The sequence below is a fragment of the Cheilinus undulatus genome, linkage group 21 (genome assembly GCF_018320785.1).
Source record: "Cheilinus undulatus linkage group 21, ASM1832078v1, whole genome shotgun sequence".
Taxonomy (NCBI): Eukaryota; Metazoa; Chordata; class Actinopteri; order Labriformes; family Labridae; genus Cheilinus; species Cheilinus undulatus.
The window spans coordinates 39,291,832-39,304,943 of record NC_054885.1 but is presented as its reverse complement, the minus strand read 5'-3'; the positions used below and the strand labels follow the sequence as shown (position 1 = coordinate 39,304,943).

Genomic DNA, 13,112 nt, shown 5'->3' with positions numbered 1-13,112 from the left:
TCCATCAACATTTAACAATCATAGAGAGATCTACGGTGCAGAGGGAGTAAGCAGAATAAAAACAGCATGACAGATCAGCAATAAATAATTCTAGCATGCTAACAGGGGCGTAGCGAAGGATTCAGGGCCCCTAGAAAGAATATGACACAGGGCCCCCCTTAGCCGGCTAGCCAAGCAACATATGTTGCATCATTTTTACAAATATATATGCATTTTGATGTTTTTTAACCATAATTTTCCAATTTATGAACTTTTTTTTTTTACTAAATTAAATTTACTTGCATTATTTTGCAGTGCTGGACCACACTGTCAGGACATTTTTAAGAGAGAGGCCCCCCAGAATTGTATTTTAGTCTATTTAATCCAAATTTCAGTCTGTTGACAGGTTCATTTAGTCTCTTTGGATACAATAATGACTCTAATAATTAAGAAAAGAGAAATAAAAACACACTTGTCATTGTAGGCATGTGGATGTCCATTTTTGCCACTTAAAAGAGAAAAATGTGGAAGTAAGGAAAAGAAAAAAGAAATCCAAAGTCATAATTATAAGATTAGAATTTAAAATTATGAGAAAAAAATCCCAATTAAAAGAAACAAAAACGAAATTATGAGATAAACAATCATTTAGTCAATTATAACTTTTATGTCATAATTTTGACTTTTTAATTGATAATCTTGACTTTGTGTCTCATTATTGTTCTTAATTTTTATCTCATAATTCTGACTTTTTTATCTTATAATTATGACCTTTTATTTCATAATTATGACTTTGAAGTTTTTCTCAAGAATTGCTGTACTTTCAGTTTTTTTCTAAAGTTGACCCAAATGGGCTTCCATACAGGCATCTCACGGGCCCCTCCCTACTATGGGCCCTGGGAATCAGTACCCTTTATCCCCCTGTGCTACACCCATGATGCTAGTCTGGGTCAGGAATTAATATTATCGTTAAAAGCTGTAAAATAAGTCAGGAGTAATGTGTGATGTACTGTGATTGATGTCCTTAATGCTGCCCAATAGTTGGTGTAGTTGCGTGGCTGCACACCTTCCCTGAAAAAAAAGGTGTTCATATTTTTCCTGTTATAAACCTTAACGCGCGAATAACTCAGGAACATACATTTAATAACTACTTCAAATCAGTGCCAAAACACCGTCAAAGGCCCGAAACGCTTTTACGCACAAGGACAGCAAAACGCACTCTGCTTTGTGGAACCTAATAATCAGTATTCTCCCAACATAAAATAACACAAATAAAAAGAACAAAGCTTTAATGTTCCTCTGACCACCGTCAAAGGCCCGAACCGCCTTTACGCACAAGGAAGACGCACGGACAGGAAAACGCACTCTGCTTTGTAAAAATCAGTATTTTCCTTGCATGAAATTAAAAATTAAAGGAACAAAGTTTTAATGTTGCGCTTCAATGCAAAGTTTTATTCAAAACCAAAATCACCTGAAAGCTTTCCATCCGCGTAATGACCAGGCAGAATCTAACCAAGTTACTTTAATTATCCAGGAGAAAAAGAAAAGACAAAGTTGGCAGCTGAAAGCGAGGAGCGTTCAAACCGAGTGAACACAAATTAATGAAAGAAAAGACAGATCGGTTGGCACACTGCTCTCAAAAATGATTGTGACTGAAGAATGGATGGAGCGATGAATAAATGAGTAAATGTCCCTCACTGAGCTAAATGAATTGGAATCTGTCTGTAAAAGTCTGATTTAAATGAATTAAAACGGCACACAGAGACGCACAAAGGCCTGCACCCTTTCTTTCTTTCTTTCTTTCTTTCTTTCTTTCTTTCTTTCTTTTTGTGTCGAGCGAAAGCCATAAAAAATGAAGCACTTAGTGCGTCTTTTATCACACAGGAGGCCTGCAGAGTTGGATGAGAAGGAAAATAAAATAAAAATGGATTAGTAAATGAGAATGTTTGGATGCTTTTTGGAGCTCTCTCTGCTTTCACGGAGCCTATAAACGTGTTTTTTTGCTTCTATATTCTCCGTGTAATTTTCTGTCTGTGCAGCTCCCACATTGATTTTGTGACACCGACACTCCCTCCGCGCTGCAGGCAATATTGCTGTTCACCGTTTCCTCTAAAAGTTGCTCATACATCACCGGAACAGACGGAGAGAGCGGAGAAACGCTCACAACGTGCTTCCTCTCTCTCTCTCCTTCAAACATCCGCCTTATTTTCCTTTTAATTTAAAATCGAACCAGTGTGCGCTCTTTTCTTTTCTACTCTGTTGTTCTGCTCCTTTGTGCGCATGTGTGGGCGTGCCTGTCACCTTGACCTCGCGCTCTGCTGCGGGTCATCTCAGGTATCGATCAAGGTGTGTTGAGTCTGACTGCAGCACTTCCCCTCACCTCTGTCAAGTTTGTCAGCAGCAGCTTTTCAGTGCAGGGAGGAGGGGGGGGGGGCATCCGGCTACAGGTAAAGGTCAATGTGCAGGACAAGGATCCACAGAGTCAAACACACAGAAAACTCCAGAGATTTCTCTACAGCTTGTGTCAAATCCTGACAGTTTGCCAATTTTTAAATTTCTTCAAGACAAAAAATGTTAATCAGGGTCAATTTCTGTGTATTTAATTCTAAAACCAGCTGTTTACTGATGTGTGAGGCAGGCTGCAGAACTCTGAAAACAATAGAATTTCCAGCCCACAGGCCCATCAGCAGCATTGTGCTTCAGTTTGAACCTAGATGCTGACCCTTTGACTGTCTGTGGCTGCAGCTGCAGAAAATCCTCCTCCTCACATCAAATCAGCCTCGGTCAGCTTTAAGGAAAGGCCCTCAGTGTTGAAATCATCAGGAAAAATGTTGGCTAACTAAACGCAGAAACATCACATCACATTATGTGTTTAAAGGCAGCTCAGTGAAAAGACCACGAGGCTAGGCGAAGGGAAATAAACCATCAGCGTGATGTCATGTCACACAGTTAATCAGGAATCGTTGGGAGTGCAGGGAGCTTTGGCTGCAGACGGCCTGGGTCACGGTGCTGCAGGCAGCAGATTCAACCTGTGGCTCCTTTCCCACCTGCCATTACCCACACTCTCTCTCTCCCTGATTTCCCATCACATTTTACTTTTATTTCATATTTTCACCTTTTGGATTAACAATTTAAAATTCAAAGACATACTTTGACCTTTAAACTCATGATTTTTACTTTCTAATCCCATATCTTGACTTTTAAATTCAATATTTTGTTTTTCTAATCTCATATTTTGACCTTCCACCTCGTGATTTTTACTTTCTCATATTTTTGCCTTTTAAATCAGATTTAAATTCCATGTTTTGCCCTTTAGAACTTGTAAATTAGACTTTGTTTCTCAGATTTTTAGCCTTTAAATGTATCATTTTCCCTTTCTTAATCCTAAAATGATTTATCTCTAGTGTTGTTTTTTTCCATATTGTGTTACTGGTGAAATGAGTTTGACACCCCTGAGTAAACCTTTAACCACAGTTTCCTGGTGAGTTTATCCAAGAGCCAAACATCTGTGAGTTTCTGTGGAAACAGAGGTAATCTAAGCTGTTATTGTTGCTTCATTATGGATCGATCATTACAAGTGAAGGTGGTGCAGAGGTTCAGAAATCCGGAATTAAAGTCACAAGAAAAAAAAAAATAAAGTAAAAATATAAAGAAGAAGGTGTAAAAATGTAGTCATGATGGCTCAGTCACATCGTTTCACTCTCTTAATAAAATGAATGGTACATTTAGTCTGGCGGGCCAGGCCCGGCCCGCGTACCACCATTTTGGCACCACTGTCCCAAGGAATCCTGCATTTTTATCAGAATAAACGTTCGCTTTGTGGAATTCTTCCTGCAGACACGTCACCTGAAAAACCAGCCCGGCCTGTTTTCACGTTCACCCACGCACACACACACACACACACACACACACACACACACACACACACACACAGAGACGCACGCGCAGCCGCTGCAGGCTTGAAATGAGACTCGGGGTCATCGCTGCTGTAACAGTGAGCTGTGATATCAGGGAGAGGGAAAGGTCAGCGCATCTGGATTTACACGTGACTTTTATGGCGGGTCACTTCCGTTTACAGCTCAAACAAACACTCAGAGATGTTTTCCTTTTCAGGGTGGGGGCGAAATAAAAAGCAATAAAATATTCAGGCAGCGGAAGAGAGACGAGGTGAATAAATAACTTTACGACCTTTCTGTAACCGGTTTGTCCATCAGAAGCTCTCAGCTGTCAGTAAAGCTGCAGAAAAAGCTGCAGACGCGTCGCTCCATGCTTCTGCTGCAAACTGGGATTTTAACTCTCTTTTAAAATGGACAAACTGGGAGGAATGTGAAGGTAAGAGTCGTTTATTTCAGCAGAATCAGAATCGGTTTTATTGCAATTATAAAAGTGGAAAAAAAACTCAGAGGTAAAAACAGTAAAGATGAAAGTAGCAGTAGTCTGTGGAATATTCTTTAGATATAAAAAACATAAAAAGTGCAATCAAGGAGCTGCACAGATGTGCTAAATCACCGAGTTAGTAGAAATGATACAGATGCGGTATAATAAGAAAATAACGTGTTATAAGAATGAACATTTTGTGAACTACCGTGTCTGTCTCTTTGCAAAAAACACATTTTTTTTGACTCCAAGCCCCATTTTTCGTCTTCCAAAAGGAGCCTGAGCCTTTAACGCTCCTCAGAGGCCTTCAGCCGCAGTGGAAAATCAAACGCACCATATTGAAGGGTTAAACGCGTCATTATGTGCAGCAGCCGGACGTGTCAGAGACCTGAAATATGACCGAGGTGAAAAAGCTGCAGGGACAGAGACGCAGAAGAGAAATGTGCTTTTGCTCCTTTGTGCACTTTGAAAAATTCATCTCTGCGCGCTCCTCTGGTTATTGTCATGCAAACTAACGGAGGGAGGAAATAATGCAGCGCTGTCCCTCCGTGTGGAGAGGATTCATGTGAAGGTGTTTGATTGGAGAACTTTGTGCGCAAAAGAGGAGAAATGAGCTAAATGGATTTTCACAATGCAGCAGCCTGGGTTAGCACAGGGCCAGAGGTGTTCATCTCTGCAGCCCCGCTCTCCTGAAGGTGTAATTTCTCTTCCAGCTCACGTCTGTCACAATAAAATCAACATTTTTCTGTCTTTTTTTCATTTTCTGAAAGGCTTATTAAACGGGCATGCACGTTGATAATGAAAACACATCACGCAGCTTCCATATCGATGCAAATATTTGCATCTTAATATCCTAACAGCCCGTGGAGATTCAGCCCTCCATGTATGCGGTGGTAGTTGAGCACACAGTTGGTGGTTTGCAGCGTTAGCACAATATTTGATTTCAAATAAATGAACAAACAGTGCATGTAGAATCAGATGGTTTCACTCCACAGACATCCCATAATGAACAAAAACAGCACATTAGCACGAGCAGAGCTAAATAAACAGCTTTTAAACACAAGGGCTCATTTTGACAACATGCCTGATGGGCAAGCATAAGCAGAAAACCGCCAATCTGGAAGAAGAGGACGAGCAGCAGAAAAGCGCGAGATGGAAATCCCTCCAAATATTTTTCTGTTCTGGACCAGAGAAACTTATGAATGACACATAAATCCTGTGTGTCTTTTCTGTTTTTATGGATATTTTTTTTAAATAATAGCAGCTAAAGAATAAATAATGATGTAAATACGCAGAGAACCGTTTCCACAGTGAGTGGATTCAGAGGCTTTAGGAGGAGAAAGTTGTCCAGGCTGACATTTAACCTCCTACTGACCACGACCTCGCCTTCACCTCAGACAGCTGCATGCTGCTGATAGTGTGTTTGTGAGAGGAGGGGGAGAGAGAGCATGCACGAGGACACTATCTGTCTGTCTATCTATCTATCTATCTATCTATCTATCTATCTATCTATCTATCTATCTATCTATATATATTAAGGACCTGTTCGTCCCCAAAGCCACTCTAATCCTGGAGAATATCGCGAGACTGTCAGCCTCAAAGACTTCTCCAAGCCTAGAGAGTGTGTTCGTTTCCAAAACCTCTCCAAGCCAGGCCTACCTCCGGGCAAGGGAATATTGCGCGCCCGTTAGACTCCAAAACCACTTTAAGATCGGAGAATATCGCGAGACTATGAGCCTCCCAGACTGCTCTAAGCAAAGACTACGGAAAGCCATGGGGAAAATTGTGATCTGTTAGCCTTAAAGGGTGCTATAAGTCAAGAGAGTATCATGAGCCTGGACCGGGATTGCTCCAAGCCAGGAGGATATCCTGAGCCATTTGGCCCCCAAAACAGCTCAAAACCAGGTCTGCCCAAAGCCAGTACTGCTCTAGCCCAGGAGTGTTTCACAAACCCCACTACACCAGGACTGCCCTGAGTCAGCACTAGGAGAACATTTCCTGTTAGCCTCCCAGATTGCTCTAAGCCAAGGCAGGATCGCGTTCCTGTCCTCCTGCTCTAAACCAGGTAAGGACTTCAGGGACGCGGCGTTCTCATGGCCCTGATAATCAATCAACATCATAATTGATAGTCACTCTGAACCAAATTGTGTCTAAAAATCAGGAGGAAGAGGAAGAAGAGGAAGCTCCCGCAACACGTGGTCTGCCCCCTTCCTCCCAGCGTGGGCAAAGCACCTGCCACACACACACACACACACACACACACACAAACACGGAATGTAAATGAGGCAGCTTCCTTCTCAACAAGGCGATTTTTTTGGTGTACTCACTTCTCTGTAGCGCGTGAATCCTCCTCTCCTTTTGCGCGTCGTCACATCCATTTCATCCATTTTCCTCTTTTCCATTTCTTCTTCTACGTTTTCTTCTGTAATCCTCCAACACATCGGCAGATCTGCTCCTCTCTCTCTCTCTCTCTCTCTCTCTCCCTCCTTCCTCCCGACGCCACAGGTTTTTTGACCTCTTCTGGAGTCTTCGTGATATCTTTAACGAAAAAAAAAGAAAAGGCGCTGTCATTTCCGCGGACACCCACGCGTAAAGACGCACACATTCCCCTCTCTAAACATGGCTGAAGGATTCGTCTTTGAATGAACGCACTAACGCTCCCTTAAGGACAAATAATCGGTGAGAATCGAGCAAAAGACGGCAGCGACCGCTCCGTGCGTAAAACAGGACCAGATCTGCGCTAACTGACAGAGGAAATCCCCCCTCACCGTGGCCGTGCCGCGTGTTTCCCGGTGTTAGAGCGCTCCGTTTGGGGCTGAGGGAGCGCTGCTGTGGAGACTGTTGGCTCTTTAAGGCATTAAGTGTTGTGTGTGTGTGCACGGACTCAAGTTTTCAAATTAATCTGCCACTTTGGCACACTCTTTGTTTAACGGGCGAGGCGTGTCACCCTGCGTCCCCGGTACACATTTTAATATTGGAGAGACGCGCTGACCTCCCGTTCACCCCGAGCACAGCAGAGTCCCCCCTCCCTTTTCCACACCCTTTCTTTCTGCCATTTCCACCTCTCTCTCTCTCTCTCTGCTCCCATCTTTCTGTCATTTCGCGCTCTCTCTCCCTCTCTCCGTCATACTAAATCGAGTTGGAGTCATTACTTGGAAGAAAAATGGTCAGTAGATGTGAGGAGGGAGGGGGTCTCTTTCTTTCTCTCTCTCTCTCCCAGATTTTTTCCTTTTCTTTCAGGATCATTTCTCCTTCTCCTTTTGTTGTATAAATATAAATGACACCCGCGCGCACGCTGACATGAGAGCCCGCAGCAGAAAACCGCAGCATCACTTCGCAGGCTTAGATTCATCAAGGATTTCAGAAACAAATGTGTTGCGTTGCAGCTTAGTTCGTATAAACAACCGTTTTGAGTCTACTTAACGGGCTTTGGAGCGGACACGGAGGTATCAGGTGGATTTATATCGATGTTATTTGACCCTGCAAAGCCCGAAGAGAGATTTTTATCGAGTTAACTGCAGCCATATGTCCACACTTCTCCCTGCTCATTCTGCTACCGCTACTGTCACTGCAGCTCAGCGGTTCACGGAGAAATAAAGCAGATGTTTATCATCGATTATGTGCACTTTTGTTCCTTTTTACATTAAATACAAGAGTAGAAAAATGATGGCAACAAAGCGGCAGCCATTATTGTTGATAGATTTAAGAAATCAATGTCAGAGTACAGATAAACAAGAGCAGCAGAGTGAGAACTGTGAGTGGTGAAAGATGATTTCTGAAATGAATTTAAAGTCTTCCAGATGTTTAGTAAAAGGGAAATAATTCTGCAAAGATAATAATAATAATAATAATAATAATAATAATAATAATATTTCCTGGTGAAATTAGGAGGGATTGACTTCATGTTTGGCATTATTTTAACTCCTAATAATGACTTTGTCATTATTTTATTTGAACTGTACCTTTAATATTCAACACTTACATTTTAGAACTTAAACAGCCGTAATAATATTCCATGAGCTCATATTTCTCTCTCCATTTTTGCGCATCTCTATTTTAATCCCTAAAAGGGAAATATTCATGTGCGTTTCATTAAAGAGCCAGTGCACGTGCAGATGATGGAATATAGGTCAGGGGTCATCAAGTCCATCTGCACATTAAATGAATATTCTGGTCTGATTGAAATATTATCGTAGTATTTGTATTTTCTTTCAAAGTGCAGGACATTTGTAGTCATTACCAGTCAGATCTATCCCTATCTATCCCACATTTTTGAAACTTTAATCCCTTTTGATACTTTTTGCCAATTTTTTCCTCTTTGACCAATTTTTGCAAGATTTGAACCCCTCTTAACCCCTTTTCCTGCATGTTTTACCCACTCTTTTATCCATTTTTGCCACTTTTAACCCCTTTTCATCACAGTTTTTCAACAATTGTTGCAACTTTTCAATCAGTGTTCACCACTTTTCTCCCTTTTAGCCACTCTTCAACCCCTTATTGCAACTTTGCCAGGCTGTTTCTGCTGTTTTTGCCACTTTTAACCCATTTTTTATGGTTTTTGCCTCTTTAACTCATTTTTTTCAGTTCTTTAGCCCATTTTAAACCTCTTTTTCTGCATATTTTTTCCTCTCTGTGCCACTCTTTTATCAATTTTTGCCACTTTTTTTTTCTATTTTCCACTTCTTAACCCCTTGTCAATAACCGGTTGCACTATTTTTGCCACTCTAACCCATTTTAATACTTTTTGCCACTTCTTATGCTTTCACCAATTTTTGCAAAATTATAACCCCTTTTCCTGCATGTTTTACCCGCTTGTACCATTTTTTGCCACTTTTTAACCCCTTTTCATTTTTTGCACTATTTTTGACACTTTTAACCCATTTTTTTTAATTACTTTTGCCCCTTTTTCCCCTGTTTTCATCATTTTTTTCACCATTTTTTGTCCCTTTATGCCACTCCATTTATCACTCATTATTTTTCTAACACTTTTGCCAGCCTTACCCTTTTTAAAAAATATATAAGTGTGGAGTCTCTTAAAACCACAACATCTTCTTTTCCTCCTTTTCTGAATTTAAGGATCTTTCAGGGGCCGGACAGGAAGCTTTGGGGGGGCCTGATATGGCCCCCGGGCCGCCAGTTGATGATCACTGAATAGATTATTAGGAATCTCGGTCACGCGTAACGCATGCGCGCTGCAGCCTTAAGTTGAATTGATTTGTTGAACTCGGGATGAACCTCTGCAGAGGGATGGAATCTGTAACGTAGTTATTCAGCCATTACCTTTTTTTTCTGTGTGTGTGTGCGCGTGAGGGGGTAGCTGCGTGTTTACGTCAATAAGTGGATTATATATTTACTGAATTATAATTCTGCTGGTCTGTGGAGACTCATTTCCCTTCCCTTCTGGAGCCATAAAACACGACTCAAGCTCCATGCGTCAAAACGAACAAGGGTTTAGATGTTTACCACTTTATTTGGTGCGTCTCTGAGGTCACGTGTTGGCAAGAAGGAAACAGGCTGAATCACGGGATTCTCAGTTTGTGAAGTCAAAGAAATAACTAAGGCCATTTAGATTTCAGTCACCTTTAGACTGGACTTTGATTTTGTGCCTGAATGTGTCATGGGTGTGTTTTTTCTTCATCCCAGTCTCAGGCTGGACCAGAATTCCTGTTTCTGTATTCTATAGCTGAATGGCATTTTCTAAAAACATTTCTGGGTGTTTTTTCTTTTCAGTAATAGCAGATCTTTAAAAAATAAGGGAACTTTAAAATGTTTCTTGGAAAAATGAAACCACACTGAATCCTGATACTCCAGCAACAAAAATACAAGTTTTAGATCCTCAAATAATCAGCACTTTTATTTTGGAGACAACAAAAATGGCAGCCAAATCTCTCTGTTGGCAACATGGGCGTAGCACAGGGGGGAAAGGTACTGATTACCTGGACCCACAATAGGAAGGGGCCCTCTGGAAGTCTGCAGTGAAAGTGTTTGATTTATTATTTATTTATTTATTCTTATTATTGAATTAAAAGCAACAGACAGAAATTTGTATCAAATAAAGTGAAATAAAATTCTGGGGGGCCTCTGCTCCTCCCTCAAAACTGTCCAAATGGTTTAGCCCAGTGCTGTGAAATAATGCAAGAAAATTCATTTCAACATTGTAAAAAAAAAATTGCTCATAAATCCAGAAATTATGCTTCCAAAATACATTTAGGTTGGCAATATCTGGATATATTGTGCTTGTCAAAGCTTGCTCTTGGATGCCATGTGTTTCTTTTTCTTGATCTTTAGTCATTTTTTAACCAAGGGAGAGAGACGGCAATCTGAATTGCACAAATACGTTGGCAATCTTTGCTCCTTGCTTTGCTCCAAATATTACCAACATATTTGAGCAATCTGGACCCGTCAAATAAGTTTGTCTGTTATTTTTCACCAATGAAACCAATGATTAGCCCCATACTGGGGGTCTGGGACTCAGGGGTGTAGCTAGGGATTTAGGGCCCCCAGAGAGAATAACACAGGGCCCCCTTAAAGGGGACATATTTTACCCTTTAAGACAAGTTTATATTGGTCTCAGAGGTCCCTAAAACATGCCGGTGAAGTTTGTTGCTGAAAAACACTCCAGTATTGATTTCTGCATGTCTAAAAACAGCTGTTACTGAGCTGTCTGACTCCGCCCCTGACCACACCCCTCTCAGGAAATGGATGTGGCTCTCCTGCTGAGAGGAGAATCAGGAGAGGAGGGCAGAACTTTCTTTTGGTTGGCCCTCCCCTTCCAGTCCCTTTTTGGGGAGGGCCAACCGAGCCTGGGGGCGGGGCTTACTCCCCTCATGAGGTCATCAGGGGAAGAGCGGAGAACGGCTTGTTTTAGCACACATGTTCTGAAAAGTGGAGAAAGAGAGGGGGAAAGGGAGTGGATTTTTCTGGTATTTGGGGGGATTGTGGACAGGCCAGAGGTTCAGATTTTTGTTAGAAAATCCTGAAAAAGTGATTTTTGCATAAAATGTCCCTCTTAACTGGCTAGCCAACCAACAAGTGTTATCATTTTTACAAATATCTATGCATTTAAATGCATTTCTGAACCATAGCTTCCCCATTTATGAGCAATATTTTTATCATGGTTAAATTAAATTTACTTGAATTATTTCACAGTGCTGGCTCACACCAGTATTTTATTTCATTCTGTTTGATACAAATTTCAGTCTGTTGACCGATAAAGTCGCTTTTGCTTCAATAATGACACATTAATAAAACTGTCAATGCTCCTAAATGAAATAAAATAAAATAAAAAGTCTCTTTTTCTACTAGACATCCATAAATATTTATAATCTTGTGCTGCGTGAGCTTATTACTGTCAGTGAATCTAACTGTGAACAGGAATATTACTCAGCATCAGGCCTGGCATCTATTTTATTGAATCATCGTTGACATTTAAAATAATAATAATACAGTCTTACATCCTGTTTTAGAATAAATCAGTGCATGTTAAAATCTTGGTTTGCTGCCCAAAAAGAATCCTGATGTAGTTTTATTTCAACAGTGATAATGACACATCCTCTACTTTGCCAAAGCCAGGCACAGTGTTCATTTATCCGCTTCTATTAGTTCTTAGTGACATGTCAGGAAAATACAACAGCAGCAGTTTTCTGGTTAAACAGAGGATTTATTTTGCTGCCAGTCTTTTATGAAGAGAGGAATGCAGAGCAGAGGGGAAAAGGTTTGAGGCTCATTCTTCTCAGCTAAAACTAAAGCAGGGAGGGAGGGAGTTAGGGGACACGCTCGCATTAATCTTGTAGTGGAAAAATCAGATAAGCAGAGTAATATTTTTGGAGGGTGAGCAAGATAAGAGTTTGTTTTTGACAGCAGGGCGGTGATAAGAGTGAGGAGAGGAAGAGCTCTGCAGAACGGTTTAGGAGGATTATAAATAGATGTTTGTTCTAAGCAGAAAACCACCGCTTTACAAACACACACACACACACACAAAACACACTTTACAAACCCAGAGCTCTGCTTACACACACTTAGAAACCTTTCACATGAGACTCTACCAGAGAGTAAAGGTCTTCCTAAAGAGTTCTGGTGTCATCGATGCTTTAACCGCTGTAGACGGTGTTAGCATGAACTAAATCAGCCTTTGTCTACACTTCTATTATCTGTTCAAAGATGTGGGACTGTGTCTTAGTAGACAGTGCATGATTCTATCAATGCGTGATGTTTACTCCAACAGCTGGCAAATATGGTGGCCCTGAAGGTCCACTGCAAAACATCTACTTGACTGTAAAACCACAGAAAAACCAAAAATGTTTCACCCAATGGTATCTGTGATTTTGCAAGGTTTCTACCAGAAGGAAATGCTTTTATGTTTTTTGCAAGTTTATTTTTGCATTTCACAAAATGTGCATTCCATGTTATGAACATGCGTTACAAGTTTTTGCATTTAGTGCAATGCTTTTCTTATTCATAAAATGTTTTGAGCTTTATTGAATATTGTCTAATGGCTTTCTAAATCATTTCAATCAATTTTGATAAAATTATTATTGTGAAATATTTCTAAATTTCATGAAATGGTTTTTTTCTGTTTCATAAGATTTTTTGCATCTCTTAAATGTTTTATGACACTTCATTTTTTTCATTAAATATTTTTGCTTTTTGCTTTAAAATATTTTTGTGCTCATGCACTATTTTTCTGTTTCATTATTTTTTTTTTCATTTCTTTATTTTTTATTTATTTATTGAATATTGCTGGGTATAAGGAATCATTT

General features: G+C 40.5%; 1 protein-coding gene and 1 long non-coding RNA gene across 5 annotated transcripts in view; one reads left to right on the top strand and one right to left on the bottom strand.

Moving 5' to 3' along the window:
• Nucleotides 1-6,807, bottom strand: part of hoxb3a (homeobox B3a) — a 114,601-nt gene extending 107,794 nt beyond the window's left edge. For 3 of the 4 annotated variants that reach the window (XM_041817200.1, XM_041817198.1, XM_041817201.1), the window contains exon 1: nt 6,681-6,807. The gene's annotated coding sequence lies outside the window, so the exon portion shown is untranslated. The remainder of the gene's footprint in view (nt 1-6,680) is intronic. The other variant, XM_041817199.1, reaches the window with a different exon arrangement.
• Nucleotides 1-13,112, top strand: part of LOC121529404 — an 83,333-nt gene that overhangs the window by 26,215 nt on the left and 44,006 nt on the right. The gene's annotated exons all lie outside the window — the stretch shown is intronic.